This window comes from Aquila chrysaetos, chromosome 7, assembly GCF_900496995.4.
Source record: "Aquila chrysaetos chrysaetos chromosome 7, bAquChr1.4, whole genome shotgun sequence".
In the NCBI taxonomy this organism is placed as follows: Eukaryota; Metazoa; Chordata; class Aves; order Accipitriformes; family Accipitridae; genus Aquila; species Aquila chrysaetos.
The window spans coordinates 6,155,161-6,181,080 of NC_044010.1; the positions used below are offsets into that span (position 1 = coordinate 6,155,161).

The 25,920-nt window shown below is 40.2% G+C and overlaps 1 protein-coding gene across 6 annotated transcripts in view; it reads left to right on the plus strand.

The window, feature by feature from the left end:
- The window catches only part of ZBTB20 (zinc finger and BTB domain containing 20), a 486,412-nt gene that overhangs the window by 132,857 nt on the left and 327,635 nt on the right, over positions 1–25,920 (plus strand). For all 6 annotated transcript variants that reach the window (XM_030021006.2, XM_030021008.2, XM_030021004.2 and 3 more), the window contains one exon: positions 10,644–10,719. The gene's annotated coding sequence lies outside the window, so the exon portion shown is untranslated. The remainder of the gene's footprint in view (positions 1–10,643; positions 10,720–25,920) is intronic.

The following is a 25,920-nucleotide window of genomic DNA, read 5'->3' on the forward strand; positions in this document are numbered from 1 at the left end:
GTACACACAGATGCATAATGAGAATTTATAGGTGTATATAACTCTTAGAATTTTGTTCTTTTTCTTGTAATCTGTTGCCCTAAAGTTTGGCTTCTTACCGTATTTCTTTTTTCTGCTTGCACACATTAGAGTAAACGGGCAACAATCTTAAAAAAGGTAGCCGTAGAGTGGAATAGCAGTTGGTGTTTTGTTTCCTGGCAGGCTTAATGTATTTTGCAAATACCTTTACTGTGGAAGACACAGGTTCAAATTTTGTTCCTTATGCATTGATTAGTATTTGAGGGGGTTGGGGGGAGTGAGGTGGTGCTGGTCTGCATTATTTCAAAAAGAGTTCCTCAGCGTATGAAAAGCAGCTAAGCAGCTCCTCCATGATAGACCAACTTCCTTTATATAGTTATTTGTAGAGAACATACTTCAAGAGTGCTGAGCTCTTTCTGGGGGAGGTGCAGAGGAGGGAAGGAGAAGGGTTTTAGATCTTCCATGCAAATTACCGGCAGGTTCATCTTTGGTGATTGTAGATGCATCTCAGTTATGATGACAAAAACTCTTGAAGGATCTCTGCTTTTAATTCCATCAAGGTATATTGAAGAAATAAAAAGTGTAGTTGTATAATATGTAGCTTTTTTTATTTGTGAATATTATTTTCACTGTCTTAGCAATTGGGCCTGAAATATTTTTCTGGGCTTAGTGGCAACACAAAGGCATTAGATCAAGAACGTTCCAAGATTCAGATTGGCTGGTATTTGCTTATATCACCATGACTGAATGTTACCAGTTTTAAAATGCTTTTTTGTTGTTCAGGAAATTTTAAAACAGCTTTGATTTCAAACATGAAACTTGGCAAGTGACTGGTCCATAATGTGTTCTAATCACTTCTGGTATTTTGGAAAAGACTTGAAAAAGAATGAAGTTGTTATTTTATTAGAAATCTAGTTACCAGTTGCATATCTGAACTTTTCTTCTTCTTTACCTGGAACATAACTAGCATATGGGCTTGCAGTCCTTTACCCAGTAGTAGTGTTAACATGATGGAACTTAATTTTGTATTTTGCTGCACACAGTTTTTTGTTAGAATTTTTTTACTGCTAAAAAAATTATATACCAGTTTCAATTCTGTAGTTTGGTTGACCACCAGGGGGGTGCATTTGATCTCATCTGTTTTGTTTAAACATAGATTATGGAACAGGTTGAATACCCAATCTTACTTTTCTAATAATAATATTTTATTGTATGTTAGGGCTTTTTTGGTTTTGTACTGCAAATGGAGCCAGACTGTATTTTAGTCTTGGCACTTTGAACAGTTCAGTGATTGCAGAAGCCCTACTAGCCTGAGCTTATACCTAGCGTGTACTCTCCTTACGTATTTGAAGCAGAGATAAATATTGCATAGATTTAAGTGTGTACACACTATAGCTCAAGGTCCCTGGAATAACTACAAACATAATTTGTATTGGACCAGGCTGGCAGGATGCTGAGGTTTTTGAATCCAGTCCTGCAACGTATTTAGATATACTTTGCCTCCAGCAAAAGTAGCCATTCTTTTTAAAAATCCATTTTAAACTTATCTAGTAATTATGCTGTTGCTTTATTAGCTAGATTTTGCAGGATGTGGCTGGCAGTATAAAAACCTTTTTGTTGTTTTTACTAATATTGAAAGTAAATGGAAGATTTTTTCTCCTTTTTTTTCCAAATATTATTTCGTGTTCTGACACAGTGATCAGATGGAATCGTTGCTGATATGTTCTCTTTTTCTGTATTGTTTCCGGGGAAAAAAAATTACCGTAGAGCTTTGCCAAATCATAATGCAGGAACTGAACTTCCCTGAACTTTTGTATAGTTCCAGCTTGGTCTGAATTTCACTTCTTGTAGGATGATGTCTAATTAAACAAGAATTATATATATGGACTTTACTGGGAAATATTTGAGACCTCACATTGGTGTTACATTAAAAGTTTAAGCAGCAGATTTACAATACAGTCCAAAGGTCTTAAAGTCATCTGGTATTAAATTTCCAACGATTTCCGAGATGAATGAAATTGGGGGGGTTTAGTAGCATTGTCCCTGTAATATTGAATCTCAATAGCCTGTACAATAAGATATTGTTCAGTATCCTCCTTGGGCCTTGAGCTTAATATGGCAGTTACATAAACTTGAAATAATGTGAAACTTCTGGGCATGGTTTGTGAATGACATTGTGCAAGATGAAGCTGGTTTTGGACTTCAGGTTAATGGCCTACTGGCAAAAGAATAAATAATGTGCCTAAGTAAAAGAGTGCATTGATTTGTGCTTCTGCGCAGGGTGGGATAAACTCAGTCCGCGCATAATCTGGAAGAGTCCCGATACCACTTGAGGTGCACCTGCTTATATGAAGTCCAAACTTAGCCTGTAGTCCTCACTTTACTTTCTGTTAACTGTACTTTCTATTAAAAGGTAGCATGTCCCTTCCTACGCGTCAAAGTCCCAAGTTCCTCCCGAGGTCCTTGGTAGGCCTGTAGAGATAAGTTCCAAAGGGAGCGGGCAGAAGGCCCTTTTAAAAACTACTTTACGTGGACAGAGTAGGCGGCTGCTTAGGAGAGCAAAACAGTGATGGACCTCCTGTCCATCTAAAGTGTTCCAGGGCTCCAGAAGCCGCACTTGCTGTTGCCGCTCTGGAGAGCTGCAAAGTTCTTTCCGCTCCTCTGGCATCAACTAGAACTACAAATTCATGGCTCCATGCTGATACCGCTTCCCTCCTTGTCTTTTTCTCCTGTGAGAGGAGTGTCACACCTTCATCCTAATCCTTTCTCTCTCTGCAGCAAAGGAGGGGGAATGGAAGCTCCGCATGTGAACAAGGAAGGCAGATTCTCACAGAATCTCACAGAAGAGGGAAGGACCTGCTTGTCAGGGACATGGGGTTAGGCTGCTGCATGAGGGTAGAAGACGTATCATACGTCCTGGGAGAAGATCAAAGGTCCCAAAAACAGATGATGGATCTCAAAAAGGAGCTGGCTTACTAGGTACAGTCTCCTGATGTCAGATTGCAAGGCAATGGACCATTAACGATAAGTCAAGAGTAAGAGTTGTGACAACTTTCCAAAGTTTCTTGGTGTTGAAAACCTGCAGCCTTTACTCACTTACTCAGTTTGCTTTTGCTGTCTCAAGAAAGAGGACAATAAAAGTTATTTTGTCCTTATTTTTGGACCAGCACGAGTAAGCTGAGGCTGTGGTGCTGGGAGTGTGTTCTCCGTACAAGGAAGAGGAAAGTTCAGCATTAGTAAGAGAGAAAGAGGCAGGATATAGTGAACTTCGTCTCTTGCTGTCCTGGTCTCGGCTGGGATAGAGTTAATTTTCTTTCTAGTAGCTGGTACAGTGCTGTGTTTTGGATTTAGTGTAAGAATAATGTTGATAACATACTGATGTTTTAGTCGTTGCTAAGTAGTCCTTATCCCAAGTCAAGGACGTTTCGGCTTCCCATGCTCTGCCAGCGAGGAGGTGCCCAAGAAGCTGGGAGGCAGCACGGCCAGGACAGGTGACCTGAACTAGCCAAAGGGATATTCCATACCATAGGATGTCACACTTGGTATATAAACTTGGGAGAGTTGGCCAGGAGGGGATGATCACTGCTCGGGGACTGGCTGGGCATCGGGCAGCAAGTGGTGAGCAATTGCATTGTGCATCACTTGTTTTTCTTGGGTTATATTTATCTTTTTTTTTTTTAATCTCCCTTTTCATTATTATTATTATATTTTATTTTATTTCAATTATTAAACCATTCTTATCTCAATCTACGAGTTTTACTTTTTTTTTTCCCCTCCAATTCTCCTCCCCATCCCACGGGGGTTGTGCGGGGGGGAAGTGAGCGAGCAGTTGCGTGGTGCTTACTAGCTGGCTGGGGTTAAACCACGACACTTGCTGATATTGCCGAGTTTATCCCGGAAATATTCAACTGCCATGTTTAATTGCTCAACACTTGGGGATATTTAGAATTCAAAATAAAGATTTATCACTTTGATCTTCTCTGCCATATGTCCCATGAAATGTATGTGCATTGCCATGTGGTTTTTCATTTCACCTCAGTATATTGCCTTTCATCCAAGATCTTGCCCTTTCATAGATAAGGGTCAGACTGAACTTCTTTGGGGCAGATCTGTGAAGAAAGTGGAGAGGGAGTACCCATTAAGCTGCAAGTATTACGTGTACACAGTGTCTCTGTGGGGATAACTTAATGTCACCTCTTGTACCAGAAATCTGCAACGAAAAGGCTTTAACTGTGCAGGGCAGTGGAAGTTCAGGACTACAACTAAAGGAGGACCCTGTTTCCAAAGAAGAATTTAAGGATATGTGATTACTTTAAAATTTTAGTCGTTAGAACTAATATCCTTACTCCAAGAAAAGAAGCCAGATGATCTTCCCTGACCACAGTGGCTGCAATTTTTATTTTAGTTTGCTTTGCAAGGGAGCCAGTTTCACAAGTAGACCGTATCAGTGCGGAGTAACATGACTAAGTCATATGCTCACACAGTGAAAACCTTGTATTTCTGTGTTCACAACCAAATTCTGTATCAGTTTTTAATAAGATTTTTTTACATTTTAAGATACATTAAATACTACATTGTTCTGGCTCATGCACGTCTCCATTATTTGGATCTTACAATTTTGATTCCTTTCATATTTGATACATTTCTCATTTCTGAATCATCAGTCAGTTTTGGATGCTGTCAATATTTACATTCTTTTTCTCATCCTTAATGAATCTCTTTAATGATAACAGTCCTAGCACCTATTGCTCGGCATCGGAGTAGATTCTTCTTTCTTTTCTTATCTAATACCATTGATTAATAACTCATTGCTTCCTATCCGGCAGACAGTTTTTATCCACCTTATTGTATTATTATCCAGACCATAATTCTCTAGTCTCTCTATGAGCTTCCTGTGTGGTACTGTGTCAAAGGCCTTGCTAAAATCCAAACGAATTATATCCGCCACATTTCCTTTAGCCGCCCAGTTTGTCACGGCACTGAAATACCCATCACAATGAAACATTTATTGATGTAAGTTTCTGTGTTAAACCAGAATAAATGTGAAGGTTCTGCTGTGATTATATGATAGAGCCTGCTTCTTAACAGGTATTATCATTCTATGCACTAAAGATAATTTGAGCCATGGGAGATGATGCCATTCAACAGGAGCGGTGAGGCTGTGAAGATCAAAGCATTATGAACCTTGAAAAGAAGTGGGAGAAGCTTATATGCTACAATAACTTGTAAAGGGCATAAGCAAAGTCCTCAAGCTGTATTCCAAGAGATGCTCAGAGCATATCAGCTTCAGAGCTGCTTCACAAAAAAGCTGTATCTTTACAGACAGAATTGTTTGGGCAAGGCCTCGTGAAAGCTGCATGCTGTCACTGTTCCTGTTCCTTGGGAACATAAACAGGATCTAGGGACAGCTTGTGCAAGAAAACAGTTGGAATAGGGAATATCATGGTTTTCAGCAGCCAACTTGATTACCATCATCGCCCCTGTGTAGGAGGAAAGCTTCAAGAGGTATTTAGAAGGATGCTGGGTCCCACCTGGCTATAGCAGAACTACCAGTTAAACTGCACTTTAGGAGTCCAGGTCAGGTCTCAAGTGCAGTTGTAAAGAGACTAACTCTTCAGCGGGTTGAGAAGTTGAGTTTCTAATGTGCTTTCACAGCTGGGCTTCTCAAGTGCTTGTTGCTTATTCTGTTAGCGGTAGGAATAAATGAGAGGGGTGGACTGTGCTATTAAGCGACCCAACATGTTTAACAGGTATGAGGGCCCTTGTGGTGAAATTGCATCCAGTACCTGTTTCAAAGCCACCGTTATGGTGGATTATGCATCACGGCTTTTATTCAGTTGAGTGTCTCTAACTTTCTGAAACTCAAATTTCAAGGAGTGTTAGTCTTTGCCCAAAGGCAGTATTTTTCATACTTGAACGAAAATAGTTCAAATGCTGTTGGGGAGTGAGGGGTATGTGAAAAGTAGCCAAAAATACACCTTTTTCCTGATTAAAATGCTTTTCTAGCTGAAACAGCCATGGTTTGGAAATTAAAATGTGTAATGGATACAGTCTTCACTGGGAAAGTAAACTCAAAAGATGAATGCCATAAGGAAGACGAAATCTCTGTGGGCACGCAGCTTTGCGGTGAACTAATAACAGATGGAGATTTACCATTTTGACAAAGAAACCTTTGGTCTCCTGTTGTCAGTTCCTGCAGTGGCAGGAACCCTCGATCCCAGCATTACGCTGTAGGTTTTCCTCTGTTCCTGTTCTACTAAATCACAAAAACCAGGTTTCTCCCACCAGCAGCCCTGTGACCCCAGTTTGAGCCTAGGATTAGGAAGAAGCCCGGTTCAGCACTGCTATACCGTAAAAATGGCCATGAGTTCAAAGACAGAACTGGAAATGACCAAAACTCCTTTTGAAAAGAGTACAAAAGGCTCCAGTTCAGGAAAACGTTCCTTTTTGGGAGGATTCTTTAAGCATAGGCATTACTCTTTTTTTTTTTTTTTTTTTCCCCCCTTTTTTATTCTATCCCCTCAAGACAAGAGAAGGGTCACAAAATAAACCTGTTTATAGAGAACTAATATCAACTAAAGTGAATTCACCTTAAAAAAGCAGGAGTGTAATGCTGTATCTATGTTAATAAGATTTGTTCTTTTGCATTACTGATGAGCCTAGACAGAACATTGTGCTGATGTGTCTATACTGGTTCCAATTTCAAAGTTTGCTTATTTGTTGTTAGATGAGGAGCCTGTACAGCATCGACCTCCCTCTCTGATTTCTGTGACACAATTAGTCCATGGCCCTGCTTATGTTTTCAAACCTAAAATGCCAGAAAGTAATCTGGGCTATATCCTAAGTCAATATTTGGATTCTGAAGCTGGAATGAGGTCTCTTGACTGGCCCCTGAGCTTATTTGAAAATTCACTTGACAGTAATGGGCTTGATTTTTTTTTTTTGTCCATGGTTTTGGTTTTTTGGTCGTCATCCCCCCCCACAACACCCTTCCCCTGGTTGTTGAAGAAGGCTTTCTTAATATAATCAATGGGTTTTTTCCTGAGTAAGGACATTGGTATTTTACTTTCTGTGAACAGTTATTTGTAGCAGTTGCTTCATCATTGATTTGCAGTTCCAGAAGTGAGAGCAATGATATGAGCAAGTAGTTTGAAAAAGATCAATTGACTAGTGTTGTAAATTCTATGTAGAAAATTCAAAAGATATCGATAAGTGTTCTGCTCTGTTCTCTCCTAGCCTTCCCTCTCCTCATAACTAATCAACTGTATATGATTCTCATTAACTTGCTCTAGCTGACTTCAAGTATTCAAGGAAAATCAAACCCTTACAGATACGGACCTTCCTTATTGCTAAGAGGTTGCAGAAGGCTGGCATCTTCTGAAATGTTTTCCAATGACAAATGATACTTTTTTCCTTCTCTTCAATTTTTAGGTGGAGTGAATGTGGTTCCTATGAAAGTGGGGGACTAGACCATAAACATGAGTCAGGCACGCTAGAGTCAGGTGCCATACAAGTCGTGGAATATTGCTTATGAACGTTGGTCGTTGTACAGGCAGTAGCTTTGCTCTCACAGTTTTCAGGCTCTGCATAAACTTTATGGCAAGCGAGAATCACGAGAAAGGAGAGCAAAACATGTTTACCTTCTGATATTTGTTTTTAAAGCCTTTACTGAGAGCTAATACTTGCTCTCCTGTTAACACTCTACTAACATACCTCATTCCTGACCTGCCATACTCCTCATTCTTGCAATTCCAGCTCTTGGGCCTCTCTCAAGCAGAAGTTCACCGGCTGTTCTTGCTTTCCAGGAGGGGATTAGGGCACTCCTTTCAGACAACGGTCCCCTGCCCCACACTGCGTGCTAAGCATGCTCACCCGCGCGCAGGAATGCGGGTCCTGCTTAAGAAGCTGCCTCCATTTCTACCTCTCACTCATACGTACCTGTCTAAATAATTTCATCTCGAGGTCACAGGTTTCTCAGTTTGTAAAAGGAAGATGTTATTAAAGTGGCGGTGATTGATATTCTGGGTTTAATGAGGTTTTCTGTAGGTTTGGCTCTGGGTTTAACTCCAACTTGTAGCTAAAATAGCTCTTTAAGATGCTCTCTGGCTGCGTGTGTTGTATGTCAGGTGTTCGGTTAACTAAAGTTATTTAATTGAAGTTTTTGAGGATGGCGGTGAACACGTTTTCACAGCAAGCTGTTTCTGAGGCTCCGTTTCTGTTAACGGGTGGATCTTTTATTGGGTGGATCGTAGCGCGTGCCGGTCACGCCTGCCCTGAGGAGAGGGGCTGCTTTATCTGCAGGCACTGTGCCCTGGCGCTTAACTTGCAGAGTAATGCTAGATGTTGGGTTTCCTCCTTTTCCTTTCCAGTCAGAAGAATACGCACGAAGCAGGAAGAACTTCAGGTTAAAACTCGTAGGAAAATACAGGGAAGAGCAGTTGTCGGGGTAGTGCCCAGCATGGGAAGGGGGTGCTGTACCTTTGTGCTTTGATAGGTGAGGGCTAAATGCTTCCTCCTTCTCTACAAGAAAATGGGGGTTTTGGACAAAATTCACTGTGATGAAGTCCGTGCACCAATTTATTCCTATTTAGGTCATCGGAGTAGGGCTTCAGTGGAGCAGTCTGGATGCTGGCTCTCTATACAGGGATACATTTCACCCTCAGTGAATGCTCTTTGTTTTCTCAGTTGAGGTCAGTTTTTCATTGCAGTCATTAAAAGAAATAGCTTTGGATTGCAAATACCGCTGCCCCTCTCCTTCCCTGCCAGCAAGCTAGCGTTACAGTCCTGAAGATGTTAGAAAAGGGTAAATTTGGAAGGGGAAGGAAGGGAAAGAAATGGAAGTCCAGAGGCTGAAGCTGTTATCACCTATCTGGCAGTTGTGCTGTTGCCTACTTCTGATGGACTTACTATTCTTTTTTGCCTGGATTTCTCCACTGCTCCTCTGTCTATCTTACTAGATGCCAGTCAGCAGAAAGGAGGAGTGTTATTTGATATAAAGATTGTCTAGAGGACGAGGAACACGTTTCTCAAATGGTTCCTTGAAGAAGAATTTCATCCAAGCCTATAAAGGTTATCCTGTGGCAGCATCGTCCTAGTGCCTCTGTCGGGGGCTCTTGTTCCTTCATTCGAATGCTCAAGAATTGGTTCTGCATAAGATTTGATAATTCTTGCTGTGCTGTCCCCTTCCGTACTCTCTGCTTTGCCTCCTGCTTTTCAATACCTCTGATCTTGACGGAGTGGAAAAGTTAAACCTAAAAATAAGTTCCCGAGCTTGTTCCCATGTGTGGTATAGATGTGTGCATGAACAGGTTGGTGTGACAGTATGTGGTCTGATACAGCGCGTTTCTTTTTAAACATCTGTGGGGACGGATTGGGAAGGCTCATGTAACACTAAAGTCTGAAGAACTGGATTTTTACTCATGGGAGACCAAAGGAAAAATTTCACTTAAGAATTGCCCCCAGTCTGTGGGACATTCAAAATCAGCATTAGATTCTCATCCAGGATTATTTGCAGATCTCTGTCAGTGTGCTGCTGGTGATGAGAATAGCTTTGACTTTGAATGGGGTAAATTAGGCAAGTTCTGCTGTCACCTTTTAAAAATAAAATTTAATCAAGTTTTGATTTGTTCCTTTAATGAATCATTGGTACATTGTATGTGTCTGTGTAAATTGCTGTATGGTTTGTTATTATGAGGCCAAATCCTGACAACTTATTGCAAAATTGTTTTAATTTATTATTAATATTTTTTGTTTTTCTCATTTCTTCTGGTTTTGGAGCCTTTATAATTAGACATAATTAAAACCACAGGTTTTAAACTCCAGTCTAACATTTAAACTCATATTTATGGTGCAACCCCTGGAGTTTTATTGTCATTCCAACTGCATTTTGGAAAAAAAAAAAATTTTTTTTTTGCATCTGTTCAAATGCTATGTCTACAGCTACCACTTCTTAATCATCTGTTTTGCACAGTAAAATGACATTTATTTTACACCATAAGAAACCTTGCAGTTTTATAGAGTAGCTATTTCATATCCTTTAACAAAAGGGTGCAAGGGACCTTTTGCCTTGTACGCTTTAAAAACAGCTTTCCTCTTTTTGAACTTGTCTTTCTCTGCTCCTCCATGCAACAGTCTGAAAGTGCTACATGCTGTAGAAAGAATTTTAAAAAAATGTTGTTGGCTGGCATTATGTAAAACCATATTTTTCCTTTTGGTGCGTATGTTCTGGTCCTAGCAATGTCCTTGTTTTGCTGAAATTAACATTTTTTTCCCCTCACAGTCGTTGGTATGTGGTGGTGTTTTTCTGTCTTCTTTAATTGTGATGCTTATTTTTTTTTAATTAGTATAAGGTTGATTGTTAAAATTAAGTGGCAGAAGGCTTCTTTCCAAGTTATTCAGAGATCTTTTGCTGAAGAAATATATTTTGCTACTCTCAATTGCCTTTTTCCCCTTCTTCTTTCATTGCAAACTACTCTGGGAAGAGCTTCTTTTAACAAAAAAAAAAAAGGCTACGCTTGACTGATAATGCATTGCTTTGGATGGTGAAACATTATGAAAGTTTAATTTTTAATTAAATCTGAAATACCAATTATAACTGAAAGAGATTTTAACCTGTTTCTTTTCAGACTGCCTGAAGTTACATTGTAGATGCTGAAATCACTGCACCTTAAAAACAAAAAGATTAAGCTGCACTGCATTCCTGTAAGTAAAAGCTTTTCCGGTACCTTTTGTCCGTATTTTTACTCTATATGCATCCAAAGTGTTAGCATAGTAGCTGGTCTTGGATAAAGGTCAGAGTCCCCTTGAATGGGATTTAGAAGTTCAAAGGATGTTTTATTTAAAAACTAGAACAGAATTTACATCTTGCAGATCTTTAATTTCAGAACCCTGAATAGATGATTCTTTTCTGCTTTGTTTTGAATATTATTAGGAATAGTGTACATCTCTCTGTTTGTTGACTTACAGTTCCTGTCGCTTTGTCAGTGAGGATTTCTGCACTTTGGTGCAGAGATAACAGAAAGTAGCAGAAGATTCCTTATAGCATAAAATATAGGTTATTCTCTTTTCGTGATGTCATAACAAATTCTTCTCCTTTATACAAGAAAAAAACCAAACAACTTTCTGATGACATCACAGGGAGCTTCAGCTGCTTTAGGCTGTAGGTGAAGGCAGAAATGCCGAATTCATCTGTGCTGTGACACAACAAAACAGTCAAAATAATGTCTTGCGTCTCTCGGCAAGAAAGGAGTCTCTTTCTAAGAGCATAGTTATTCCATAAATGCAAGTCAGATCGTACATCAGTCTGATCTACCCTTATTTAGAATCTGCTTATTGAATGTATTTGGGACAATAATTAAGATTTGGAACTTCAGTGGCTGAACAACAGGCACGCAAAAGAGGATTGGAAAATATAGCAGATTCAGATACTCTGAATTTAATGAAATAATATATGAATAAAAATCCAGGAGCTTGTAGATAGTAGGAAAAAATTTATTTTAGTTGGACGGTACAAAGCTGTGGAATATTACGAAGCAAAGTCGGTTTGTTTTCTTGTTTAAGATCAAAATGTGCAGTCTGTAAGGAAATCCAGAGCCTTCTTCCAAAGTGGTACTTTTGTACTTCAGTGTTAAAATATTTTAACTATTACATGGGATTTTTTTCCCCACCCCCCCATCCCCTTTTGTTTTTTTTTTTTTTAAATTGTATTTTAATGATTTATTTTAAACTAGCTGAAGGGTACAGTACACTGTGGGCAGCTAATGCATGCCCCTTCCAGCGCGGAGCGCCAAGCGTGACTCAGGCAGGCAGATTGTGCCATTCTGGCTCTACTCCACTGTGTTTTTACATTACTGGCAAGGGCCGTGCCATTGTGTTGTTTAAATATTGTGTATTAACTGCAGGCTGTGGCCAGTGAATGGTATTTAACATTTTCTGCTCATCATTCCTGAATATGAGCAGCTTCCTTGGCCACCAGAGGTTAACCTTGCAATTACACTGGTGAGCCGAGTTGAAAACACTTGTGGATTTGCTGGGTCCAGCAGCAATTTAAAGGGAGGTGATGGGGGGGAAAAATGGGGGGACACTTCTGAATCTGTGAGTCCAGAATTTCAAAGTTGTCTTGCGATTTTGTGTGAACAACCAGGAGAATTGTTGTTGGAAAGTAGAAGTAATTCTCTTTCCAAAATGCAGCAGCAGAGTGAGGAGTGAATTAAGGCAAGTTCTCTGAATCCTTAGGATCCAGATGGTCAGTAAGTCCTGCATGGACAGTCCTAAGGCAAAATACCAGGTAGCAATATATGGGCCTGATGATTGGTGCTGGCTGGAATGGGCTTTTTTTAGTTATATGAGACTCTAGACTTTGGAAGGGAAATAAATACACAAGTGTAAAACTCGTATATAGGAATTTTTTTTTTTTTTTTTTTTTTTTTTTTTAAAATCAAGGGTGTCAAGCACATCAAAGCAGAGATGTTGAGCAGCTTGCTCAAGGTCGGAGTAAATCAGTGGTGAAACTGGGAAAAGAGTGTGGGATCATGACTCCCAAGACTGTTCTGTTCTGCCTATTTTTTCTTTCCATTCCATGAAGTAAAGGTCCAAGTCTTTGAGTTTCTTGTGTCATTTGCTTTTTCCAAAAAAACACCCCACCTGTAAACTTCTAGCTGCTTCTAAGTTCTGTAGCCTTGGCATACAGCCTGTCTCTGGAATACAGAAGAACAAAGTGGGGGAACTTTCATGTATGTGCATGTACTCTGTAAAATGAGGATGTGATTCTTGCTCTACCTTGTGTCCATGTAACTAGTAACTTGGCGCAATAAAAATGGGAGCACCTTCTTTTAGAGGAGAGTATTCTTTAAGGATTTCCTTTGTTTCCTATGTATGTTTGCTGTAATCAGGTACTTCTAATTCTAAGATCTTTAATAAAGGGAACTTGCCAGTATGGCTTTCCTGTATTAACCCAAAAACAGCAGGAAAAAAAGGCAGGCTGTGCTCTGGTAGTTTTCTGGGGTCTTTTGTATTGAATTTCTTTAACTGAAGGGTGGAAAACTTCCTTTAGGGTAGGGATGTCCCGAAAGCAACTGGTTAATATAAGATGGGCCAAATTGTCAGCTAATACAAAAATATGCTTGACTTGATACATGGCATTAGACGAAAATACAGATTCACAACACATGGACATCTGGCAGGCAGTTGCATAAAAACACAGCCTTCTAAATGTAGTACAGGCATGCTCTTAATAGGAAAGGTCCGTGGCCTGGATTCTTGCAATGTTGGGCGCTCTGGCCGTGTTTTGCTATGTACTAAAGTTATGTGGGTTGATAGGCAAGTAGATCCATTGAGGTCCGTGGGACTGCTCAAATACTTAACTTTAAGGATGTGGTTAAGTACTTTGCTGTTTGCAACTAACCCCAAATAGGATTAAGTGAAGCATGAGGAGTTACCTCTGCTCACATTCAGCATCTGCTTGATTTTAGAACGAGACGACGACAGCGTGTTGTGTGCGGAGGAAAAGGATTCTGTACGCACAACCTGAAAACCTATACAGGAGATGCACTGGATGTGCTTTCAAAGCAATGGTTTTAGTTGCATTGCCATCGGCTAAGGCCAGTAAGGAGTATATGACACATTATTTTTGTTAAAAGAGAGGTTTGTCAAGTTTTCAGCCTTATGCAGCCTTGTGATCTGATTACTGACCAAGAGGTCCGGTGTGCTAATCTTAACGGATGCTGGCTCACGGAGTGGCATTGGACAGGTCATTTAACTTCGCTCTGCCTTGTCCACCAGATCACTTTTTCAGTCTGGCTCAAACTGATACAGCTCTGTGAACATTACTGAGTTTGTGTTTGCAAAGCGTAGAGGAGGAATAGTAACCATTGTTATTATTAATAAGTATATTGTGTAGACAGATCACAAGGGATGGAGATACAGCCACTCGTGGGGGTGATCTTTCACAACTCACTTGTGCCTTTGTTTAATTCCATCACTCAAAGGTATCAAGGCCAACTCCAATTTACAGAAGTATTTCTCATGTCACTCTCCCTACTGTTGAGTATTTTATTGTTCGCGTTCTCTCTCCGTCTGTTTCTCTGCTACTTTCCTCCATGCTGAATTAACCTTGCATACCAAACTTTATTCCCCTTTTTTTGCATTATGCAGCAGAGACATTTGTGTAGCCTCCAAATTACAGAGAGCAAATTCATTTTGTCTAGCGATTGTTTGCTGATGATGTATGAAACAGACAGAAGACAGTTTGAATTTTCATAAGTTCAATTGAGCTTGCAGGCATAAGGAAAGGAACAGGCAGAACCCAAGCCAATGTGACACAGTAAGCCGGCATCCCAGAGCGCGTGCTGCATGTGTAGCGTCAGGATGTCAGGGCTGAGAAGGGCTTCGTCCATCACAGCAGTGCTTTTAAATGAAGGAAGAGTTTTGAAACAACAAACAAGCTACCTTACTGTGTTCTTTACAGCACAAGAATCCTCGCAGTTCCTGATGGATATGGGATCTGTCCTGCCCTCCTGCAACTTGGTGTTTTAACTAGAATATCATGTCTAAGATGGGCTTTGTTGAGCCCTGCAAATTCCCAGTTCCTATTCCTCTGACAAAATGTAAACCCTCAATAGTTTGTTAAGCCCTTTTTTTTTTTTTTTTTTTGACGCAGAAGACACTGGCTTGTAGAAGCTACGCTGGAGAAGACGTGTGCAAATGTGAAATGAGTATGGAAGTGTGCTTCCTTTGAACAAAGATCAATGTCTTGGGGCTGACTGCCACTGAGGAATTGTGTTTGCACTAACAAAGAGAATTAATTTTGCCTTTTCCCCTTCCTATACCAAGGCATTAATCCAGAAACTCAGAGGGATAAATTCTGCCCTGATTTCTACCTGGGGGAACCCCAGTGGAAATGTGGAGAGGTCAAATATGTTTGTCAAGGCAGAAGTTGTCCTAGTGTTAAAATTGTTGAGAAAGCAGAAACTGGTTGATTGTTATCTGGCCCAGGGGCAAGGGGGTACATAGGAGCCCTACATGGCATTATAAGCTTCTGAAAGTGTTGCTTTTGTTGTATGTTAAGGAGAGTATGAAAAAAATATTCTAGTGAGTGAAAAGTTACAATCAGGAGCACAGTGATTAATTGTTCTTCATATCCACTGGGAGAAAGACCTAAAGAAATCAGTTCAATGAGCAATGAAAATTACCAAGTTAGATATTAAGGACCATGTTCTGACTGTATTGGTTGTAAAGCGCTGGGACGCACAACCTGTAGGTGCTGTGGAAGCAGGGGAGGTTTCTTTTTTAAGGAATGGCTTGGAAAACCATCTCTCGGGGCGTGCTAGAACTTGCTGTAAGGCAGAAGACCAGCCTGGATGGGTTCTGTTGCTCCCTGGCGTTTCTCTGATTCAGCGTACCGTTTGGGAATGTTGGTATGTGGCTAATACATTCCTGATTAATAAAGCTTAATGTTCCCGAAAGATCCCCAGGGTTCTCATTTTTCCATCCTCTCATAACTGAAACCATACTGTCTCTTCAAAGATTTTACTGGGCTGCCAGCATTTTGCTTTGACCCTTCTTTTTTTAGAGAAGGACAGAGGAGGGAGTCGTATAGACACCGAAGGACAGATTTTCACTTGCGGTGAGTCTGCATGGTTTCTTTCCAGTCGGTGCACAAATGTTGATTTGTTTCAGTTACCAGTTTTTAAAATTTGGATGAATGGAGACACTCCAGGTATTGCCTGATACAAAGACCTCTGACACAGATTGTGGAGACAGTTTAAAGTTGCAAATAGGATTGATGATCAGAGCAAATATGTAGTGGGGCTGGAGTAAAGCCTGCTACAGAAAGGTAAATGTCTCAGGAGAATGGGAGCTTTGTAATTGTCTCTGTTTTCTGATGATTGTCTCTGTGTTCTGAATTTTCATGTAAATGTTCTTGAAAGATATTTTCACTTAATGAAACTGCAATCTCAAAATGCAATTGACCAGCCTGAAAATTTTGTTAGTTCTCAGGTTGGTTTTAATCAGACCTATTCACAACTTAGCACCAAAAAAAAAAAAAAAAAAAAAGAGTTGGGAGTGATTGTTGATTAAGTCCCTTGTGCTTTTTTTGTTTTCTTGCAAATGTTTAAGGTTTGGGGGTTTTGGGAGGTGGCAGAGTTGTGTGGGGCTTTGTTTGTTTGTTGTTGTAGGTCTGTATGTTAAGGGCATCAGTTGTAGTGTACAAATGGGTAGAATCCTGACTCTTTTCATAGGTGGCAGCTCTTGTTTTTGCAGAATATGTGCCACAATAGATGAAGATAGGAAAATGGCTCTCCAGTGTGTGGTTGCTTTAGTATATAAAAGAGCATAGGTTGTGTTTCAGTCATATTAAAAAGGCATGGGAATATTAGCATTGATTCCCTGAGTAGCACTGCTTTAGTAAGTTGTAAAACACTTCAGCATTTCAGCACCTGAAGACGTTATGGTGAAAGTGGAAAATGTTTCACTCCATTTATCAAAGCATTTGCCGGTCTGCTTCAAGTTAAAAGAAAGACTAAATATTACTGAGCAAGGAAAGTTATCTTAGACCAGAAGTGTCATCAGACAAGCTACAAAAGGAAAAAAGGCAACACAGACCTGGCCTTTTCCAAGCCTTGGTACTCTTTATTTTGTCCTCTCCGAAATGAAATTCTTCAGCTAAACCAGTGTATAATGGGAGGGACTCCACAGAAAGGCATTGTGGTTATTCTATATTTACATCAGTGTCCCTGAGGACACTCTCACTGAATCATTTCAAATTCCAGAGTCTGATGTAGGGCAGTCTGATGAATGTAATTTACCCAAACTTTCTGGTCTGTTTTCTTCATTAGTGTAAGTGGTCTAGCTCTGAATTTTACTATAGAGGATCTGGTTGTTCTTACTGCCCACTTTCCCATCATTGCCCCTGCATCTAGATAATAGATTAGAAGAGATTTTAATCTCAGTTGTGTCAAAATTGGTCTGTTGTTTTCAACAGTTTCCACTGGCACGAGAGAGATCAGAATATTTGTTTTATTTATTTATTTTAAAAAATAGAGCGTCTACAGAGCTCCGCTGCTGACATGTCCGTAGCTTTGGTGCCAGTGCATGCTCTGCAGGGCCTTCACAAGTCTGACGGGGAACGCTGTCCTTCAGATATGTATTTTAACAGTCCTGTATTTCCTCACGACAAAAGAATTCCTCCAGCACCTTTTGTTCCGTGTACATGTCATCATTTTGGTTTAAAAGGTCCTAGTTCTTGCTCCTTGCTTCCTTCCCTTACACCTCTCTCCTTTAGGAGCCTGCAGGAGCTGGCAGCGAGATAGCGAGCACTTGGCAGATCGGTCTGTGCTGTTAAAGGCCATTGGAAAAGTATATGGCTTTGCAAAATGTTTTGGTGTCAGTAATAACTGAAGGCACCTCTGACTCAGAACCTGCATTAACAAATTTTTTTGAACCCATCACTTTCCCTGGCAGATTTTTTTTAAGTTGTCGTCATAATGTTTCCTCTAGAAATTTCATTCTAGTTCATGTAATGTTCTCATGGAAATTTTGAATAATGAAAATCTTTTGTAAAATGGAATAGTGCTACCTCATCTCTTTCAAGACTGGCAATAAGTAATTGAGAATCCCGTGACTTTTAGCAGCAGAACCTTTTCAATGAATTAGGTATATATTTCCCAGCAGCAGTGAGAGTAGTTGTGTGCCAGATCACTGCATGTCCTCTCTGAATATGAACCACTTTAGGTCATGATCCTGCAGTCCCAGTTCATATAGGTAGGGTATAGTGGCACAGTTCCTGAGTATATGGTTTGCAAGATCAGACCGTCAATGGGAAAATCTGCTGGACATTTGAGTCTGAGCCAGAGGCAGATGAATTCTCATCTCTTCCCAGTTTCTTTTTCCATTCATTAGGGTTTCAAGCGAGGAGGGTTATCTGTTTTGTCATGTCTCTTGCCCTGTTTTAATACACAACTAACCTTCTTATGTCTGAGTGGCTGTCACTTCTCCAGAACAAGTGATACTGGATTTCTGAACCAAACAACTATAAAACAATCACCCTTTGGGGCAGACTTAGTGTGTAAATGACAGCTTTTGCCTGGATGCAGTTAACAACTAGAGGGAAATTCCAGCGGTTGGGACGTCACACAAGCCTGAGGAATGCAGAAATCAGGTGACCAAGAGGGTACAGAATTACATTAGTGTATCAGCCTGACAGCAAATGTAGCACATGATTAGAAGTGAAAAATCCCGGAGTCGATAGGCGAGGTTGCTATAGGTACTGATGCTCGTGGACGGCACCTGAATGCAAGAGCTTTGATTCCTCATAATTGTTTTGATCCTGCAGGAAGGAAAGGATTATGCTTTTTACTTTTGTCAGGGCTTCGGTGCTATTGAATTTGTTCTGGTGCCTCTTGGCCATGTGAAAATCACCCCAGAAATGATACTGTTTGCTGTTTCTTCCTGTGTCACAAATTGACATATTACTGCTTCTCAGCTTCTCTGCGTGGGGGTGTGTGGCTTAGAAAATACTGCTCTTTACAGCTACATCTGCCCTTATTCTGATCATACTTGCCATTCAAGAAGACATTTGTTTGCCATTACAAACTCCTGTTCACTTTACCGGTCTTTGTTATGCTGGGGTGGTCTCGTGCCTACGTGGCTCTAGAATTGCACTGAAGAAAACATTCAGATATTAGTGCAACTCTAGATATCTAGCAAATATTTCGTTTCCTCAGGATACCAGTTATGGTCACCTCAAGCGTTTTCCTGCCCTGTCCAGGGAGCTGTTCTTTGGCAAGAGTTCAGGAGAACACTTAGTGCAGGAAGGTAATCACAACTAGTATATATGATTATAATCTATAACATATAAAATCTTTTACATTAACATGTATGTTTTTGGAGTGGTACTGAACCAAAGCTTTGCATTCAGATAGTCCCTGAACTTCTGCGGTTCTCAAAACTTCATTCTTCTCTCATATGCGAAGTCTTAGACTGTTGCAGAGATACAGAAATTGATGAGGAAAGGCCGCTTTGCTACCCCGTCCAAATCTATTTTAGGGGCTAGAGGCAGTAACGTTTAGGTGCTTGACTCCGAGTGGAACTCAAACCCCAGAGTGAGGGTCTTCATCCAGTACTCGGGATGTATTAAGGGCAAAGGGAAGAATCTTGTTGGGTGGAGTGCAACCTAGAGGCAGCCAAAGGGAAGCTCTAGAGGCTAAAGGCTCGCCGATTCTTCCATGGACAGGATTTCTTACCAGTAAGAAACACAGAAAGGATCTTTTCCTTACTGCAGCCATTAGTGTCCCAGAGAATTCCAGATATGCCAGGTAAATTTTACTTCTTATGAAATTATCAGCTGTTAAAATACATTTTCTATCCCCCTATAGAATTTGCCTTTCAGCAACATGAGGTAGGCATAGATCTCCTGTGCCTTATGATGGTGGAAAACATTTCTGATGTCCCTGCATTGTCAGGCTGTCAGGGGCATAGTTTTCTATGCGATTATCTTTATTATGATTTAATTACATTTAAAAGCATTTAATTTCTAAAAATCTCTTACACTGTCTCTGTCATAATGTTTATGAATGTATCTATACCATATTGTAGTTATTCTTTAAGCCTCCTTATACCTAGAAAACCTTGTAAAATAAATATACTGTGTAGCAAAATAGATGTTCCTTATTTAATGCTGAACTAATTCCTAAAGCCTCGTGATTAATCATGATTGTGATGGTGGAAGTCTAGAAAGGGTAGTAGACTTTTCCTCCTGCTTTTTCTCTGTTGAGTTGAAAGGAACCCCGAATATCCACGTTGTGAAACACTAAGTCTCCCTTCTACTGCTCCCAGTACTTCATCCCGCTGTCTGAACGGGATAGGACTTTGCCTGTCACTGCCCACTGCTGCTTCCTAGAGCTGGCAACTCAGGGCTGTTGAACTCAGTGAAATTCAGGGCTGCAGGTAAGCTGTGTGACAAAGCAAGTTTTCTTTGTAGTCCCCAGAGACGTTATGCAAACATAGTATCACCCACAATCCTTGCCAGAACTCCGCACGCCATCTCTGTATTGAGTGCAGCCATTTTCTGATGACTTCTTTTACAGATAAAGCGCGAAATCCTGGCCCCAATAAAGTCAGTGAGGTTCTTCCCCGTTCCTTTCAGTAGAGCCAGGATGTGTTGCAAATATGTGTGCTCGAGCTGCCCCTTTACATCGGGTGGGTTATGGTATGCCTGACGCATTCACACGTATAGGTGTGTTCCCTCTTCTCCAGCAGGGCTGCCCCTGGTGAGGGGCAGGCACCGACTGCTCCGGCTGAGGTACCGGAGGAAGCGCAGGACTTTCCTTAGCTGATGTAAGGGAAAAGGATTTACAGCGGGAAAATAAATACGTCATGCTTGCTTTAGAGAGAGATTTTTTTTTTTTTTTTGAAACAACTAGATTTACCCTGTTTTAATATCAAAGTGACTTAAAAGTTGTCATATGCATGGTTTTGCCCAGTAGTGCTTGAATGAGGGTTTATTTTGTTTTTAATCTCCTAATTTTAGGTGGTTTGGAGTTCTTTTGTGAAAGTTTATAAGACTATATTGGTTAGAAAACATTCCCCTCTCCCATTTTATCTAGCCCAGTTTTAATACTAGCTTACAAAACAGTTCTTTCTTTTGTGGTGCCGATGAGGAACTGGCAAATTTGGTACGCGGTTCAGGCAAACTGGTCCTCTGCTGGACTGGGGTTGGGCTTCTGCTTGCACTGGAACCAGGTGTAAAATTCCCAGTCTCTGTCTCAGTATGGCTTTTCTACTCCTCTGCAGCACTGATACGCAAATGGAAACTCCTGCACTGACCTTTGTCAGGGTTGAGAGTTTTCAGAACTGAGTCTGTATTTGGCCTGTATTTGTTTAAATATCGAAAAAAATAACGGAGTTTGTTCTGCACATTTGAAATCTCAGTCTTCTCACTTAAAGCTACGTCAAATATTCTGTGTATTTGCAAGTCTGGCACTAATTCATGTGGCTAAATTGACAGTAATGGATGAATATTAAAGATGGATGGTACTGTTGCCCTTTAAGTAGGGCCTCCATTTACTTTAGTGGGATTTTCACCGGTTTCAGTGCTTGGAAGGTCAGGTTTTGTGTCTTTCATCGCTTTGCTAATATAGCACTATTGTTAAAATTCTTCCCCAGTTCATTCCTAATGGCCAGATCATTAGGACCTTTAGGTTATAGTAAGATATTGATGGTGTGGAGGGCAAGAAACGGTAAGAAGCTAAACAAAAAATCCTAATGCAAATCTTACCTAACACAAATTATAGGAATAGGCATGTAAGGGCATATTCGATGCTGCTGTGCTTACTGTGGCTGTTCATTTGACTAGTCCAAACTAAAATGTGCTTTCCTCTGCCCAGTAGATCTAGACTAGTAGAGAGGAAAACAAGTGGTGTTCCTTTGCCTTCCTCCTCTCCCTGCTTCATAACTACAATCCCAATTATCTCGTCAAAGAGTTTTTATGGGAAAAAGGTAACATATCACCACAGTAACTTCTGAACATAGCTCATGCCTCAGGACTTAATGTAGCACAGAAGGTCTTATTTTACCTCTAGGCCCTGTACGAATAGAAATGCCTTGAACATTGAGCCAGCAAAATGTGAAATTAAATAGGGGCAAATGTACATTTATTTTCTGTATAGTCACATTAATCAGATGTATAATTTTTCTTTGGAAGTTACTGTTTCAACAAATGCAAAATTATAGCAATTAAAAAATGTAAGGAGGAAAAATAATTATTGATTTTGTTTTGTGCGGTTTTGTTATTTTTTGCTTAACTTCATGATGAGTAAGTAGTAATGTATGTCTTACTGCACATCAAGCTGTTTGTTAGACTGCAAGAGGCACTTAGGTTTAGGAAAGGTGAAGGTTCAGTAAGTACTAAGCTAATGCTTAGTTACTTTTGTCATTGCACAAAACACTGCTAGGTTTTCTACAGTGACATGCAATAATGCAAATACAGAAATAGAAAAGAATGGAAGGGCTTACTTGGAAATTCTAATACGCAGAACTTTCAAAACAAATTTATTTTTGGCTTTTTAATTGTGTAGAAAGTTTCAGTATCACTTCTTTTTGAATTCTGACTTCGAAAGGAAATAAGAAGTCAAACTTTCTGCCTTTACTTGTAGCTCTAAAATGCCACAAAAGGCCTGGTAGCTCACTAGCAAATGTAATGGATTGCCCTAAGTTTAAACTCCTTGAGGCACAAGAAAAAAAGATCTGGGATCTGTTACTTCTTGAAATTCTGTAGGGATGAATTGTGTGCTCTTTGCAATGCTACAAGCTATATATCTCTCTCTAACTTTCTCTCTAATTTTCCACCATCATTCTTGTGTCTAGGTATATCTAATTCTTTGTCTTCTCTTGGGTCTCAAATAGAAGAATTAAGGCAACAACCTCCCTTTTTGCTGACAAAGGCCACTGTAATAGATAGTTGAGTATTTCTTGTGGGTGCCAGGAGGAATGCCTATTTTGTGGAAAAATATTGCAGTAGACAGAAGTATTGATCTGGTTTCATTGTAATAAACATTGCCAGATGTTATCTCAGTGTGTACTGTTTGCATTAGTAAATAAATAAATCCTCCAGAGCACAATTATTCCCTATAATGTTTTTTCAAAAGTTTGCTATTGTCTCCTTTTATATGCCTAAAGTGAACTTCCTCTGCTTTCTGTGCAGCTTGAGAAACTAATTGGGACATGTGAAGCTAATTGTAAAATTCAAATCCTGTTCTAGGTTCAGATACCATGTCAAAGCCAAATCTGGCATGTACATGTGATGGCATCTTCACTTTGGGTGCTCTTTCTTCATCTGAGACTTTCTCCTGTAGGAAATACCTGAACGGGTTTTTTTCACTGCTGCGTTACTATCCATACTGGTGCACACTCTGTCGTGGGAATGTCTTGGTAAACATCTGCGTCCTCTGACTCTTGGTAAAGACTCTCAGCTTGTGGGTCACTTGGTACACAAAATGATGATCAGGTTCGAACGTACGTGTAGTCGCTATAGATGGTTAAATGCCAGCGCTTGCAAGCCCTACACGTCAGTTATCGAGTAAGTTAAACCAGCTCCGAGTAAGGATCTGAGCTTCCAGAGACCAAGAATCATTCACGGATCAATCTGTGAAAATGACACCACCTCAATGTGAAAAGCAGACCCGTGCGCAGCACATCATCACAGCGCTCAGCGCGTCGGCGTGGGCCTCCGTGCAGCTCCTGCGTCTGAGCTTGGTTAGTGCTACCTTTTTCCGCGCAATAGGCAAGGCAGATTGAAGCATACTTAGGTTTTGAGTTCTCTCTGATCCCTGGTGTTATCAGCTCTCCCAAAAACACTGAGCAAGTTCACAAGTGGGTTTTTTGAAGTGTAGTCAGCGTCCATAAAAATTCGTGTTAAGTGAGAGCTGAAATTGTCTAGTCGGCATTCTGAAAATGATTTCTTTTTATTTTCAGTGAAGCCATACCTGTTTCACTGAAGTAGTGGTTCCTTGTTCTGCTGGACTAAACCATCTTGCAATTTATGATTTTGAGTCATCTGTGCTGAACACTGGCTTCCACAGAGATACAGGTTTCCTTGGCAAGTTGGCTTATTCTGGAGCCTCCCTAAAACATACTTAAAACAATTTCGAAGGTTTAGAAAGATGCGATCTGTATTTGAAGTCTCTGCCAGTGGGATCAGCATTATTAACCTTATGACTCCTAAATTAAATCATCATACTCTGTGTCAGATCCTAAGTTTAAATCCATGTAAAAGATGTGTTTTTTTCCAGATTCTTAATAGTTATACTAGCTATTGTTTGTCTGCTTCTCCAGTTTATCAGCTGAATTTAACTGTACTTACACTATCTACTTAGCTACATTCAGAATTTTTTTATACATTTTACTGGAACTTGCTGTGATAGGAGCATTTACATGTATGTATGTATTTACAGGTATCCTTTACAACTTGTAAGGCTACCCCGTCTTAAAATTTTTATTTTGGACAAAGACCATCAAACCCATACTTGTTCATTTTTCATTCATTAGTGTCTTCCCTTTTCTTCTTGTTGCCAAAAAAGGAAAAGAAAAAAAAAATTGATGAAGAGCAAAGGAAGGGGAAAACGTCTGACCTTCCAACCAACTTTTTCTTTTTGTATACATGAATACCTTCAGCGATGTCTCTGAAAACTTTGATGAGAACTACTTGCTTCCAGAAATCCCTGTGTAAAATTAGGAATACTTGGCCATTTAAAACGCAGCTCTATTTTGCATCTCACTTCCCTTTGAATAGTCAAGTGCACGTCCAAGCAACAGCCACTGAAGGAACAATTTCGAGTTGCATGCAAACATGGCTCATCAGCTGTGCATTTTTCCTGTTTCTAAGGAATAAAGATCACAAGTGTGAAGTGAAACATAACAGGGAGGCACCGGAGTGCAGATCTGAAGGTGGAATTTGCATTGGCTGCACTTCAGCACAGATGGTGGAAAAACTTTAAATCTACTTTCGAGTCCTGAGACCTTTACCCCCCTCAGGTTAGCAAATGTATCTAAGGGAGGAAGCTGGAGTAGTTAATTCCCAAGTGATTTTAATGATTCATGCTCCCTAACAGAAGGAGCCATGGGAAATATGCCTGAGCATCACTATTTTGTTGTATGCTATAGGATGTTTGTTTAGTGAAATAGCTTTGCCAATAGCTTTGTTAATCAGTTGTGTCCCAAGTGAAATAAAAAGTGCAACACAGCCCTCCTCAGGTTTGGTCTTCTGCAAAATTAAATGCCTCATTTGTTCCTCTTACCTATGCAGGAAAAGTGGACCAAAGAATGACCAAAGCCTGCACTTGCTCTGTGGCCCTTTTGATTTTAAGGGGTAAGGAGTGCATAGGCTTGCTGCTTCTTCCTCAGGAGTTATGATAAAAAACCTTTTCTTTATTCTCCTCTCCTCCTGCCCTCCCCATCTCTCAGCTCTGAAGTGATACAGGGGCACACCATAAGACATCTTCTGGTTTTCGGGAAGGTTAGGACTGCTGAAGTCTTGGAGAAGCAGTTCACGTTTCAGGTAGATGGTGCGGCACATAGCTGATGTGACTACAGGTGGGTTGGTTTGTTTTCTGTTTGCTAGGTAGATATATACATGTTTCCCTGTGCTCCACATCTGCGTGAACCAAGCCTGTTTTTTAATGATCAGTTCCCAGGATAAGGTGGGAAATCTGTCTCCAGGACCAGTTTGTTTCTTGGCATCTCTTCCGTTACTGTGTGCAGTGATGCCAGTTAATGCTCATTGAGGCAGTGGATTTGCGATTCTGGTTCTTGGCCTGAAGTGGATTGAGATTCATAAAAAATAATCTCAAATCACAAAGCCACCATGGGAGGCTTATAGCTTCTGTGACTATCTCACTTGGGCTAGATTTGAATCAGCAATCAGGAGGTGAATGGTTTTGTTCTTATCCCACTGCCAATTTCCTGAGCTAACATAATCTGTGTGTGTGTGTGTTACAAAACTTTATTGTCCGATTGAATGCATCCATCCTTCAAAAACAGGTTAAAAAATAAGAGACAAAATGTAAAGGAAATTTAACGTGCAAAAAATACAGAACAGTGCTCAGGACTTTAAAATATATGTAAACATCAGTTCCTGCCAAGTTAGTCATTACTAAGAGTTGTTAACACGGGGGATTGATTGAGAGAATGATTGTTGCTGTAGAATGATGATTTAATAAGAGAAAATCTGATAGATTTGACATGCTACATAAAATGCGCAGAACGGTTATTCTTTGGTAAATTGCAACTTTCGTTTGTACCCCTTACAGCCGTGTTTGTTCTGTGCCTTGCCACATTCCTCTTTTTCCCTGTTACTCTCTTTCATTGCCAGAAGTCATTAGTATTCACCATTGTTACACGTCACCCAGA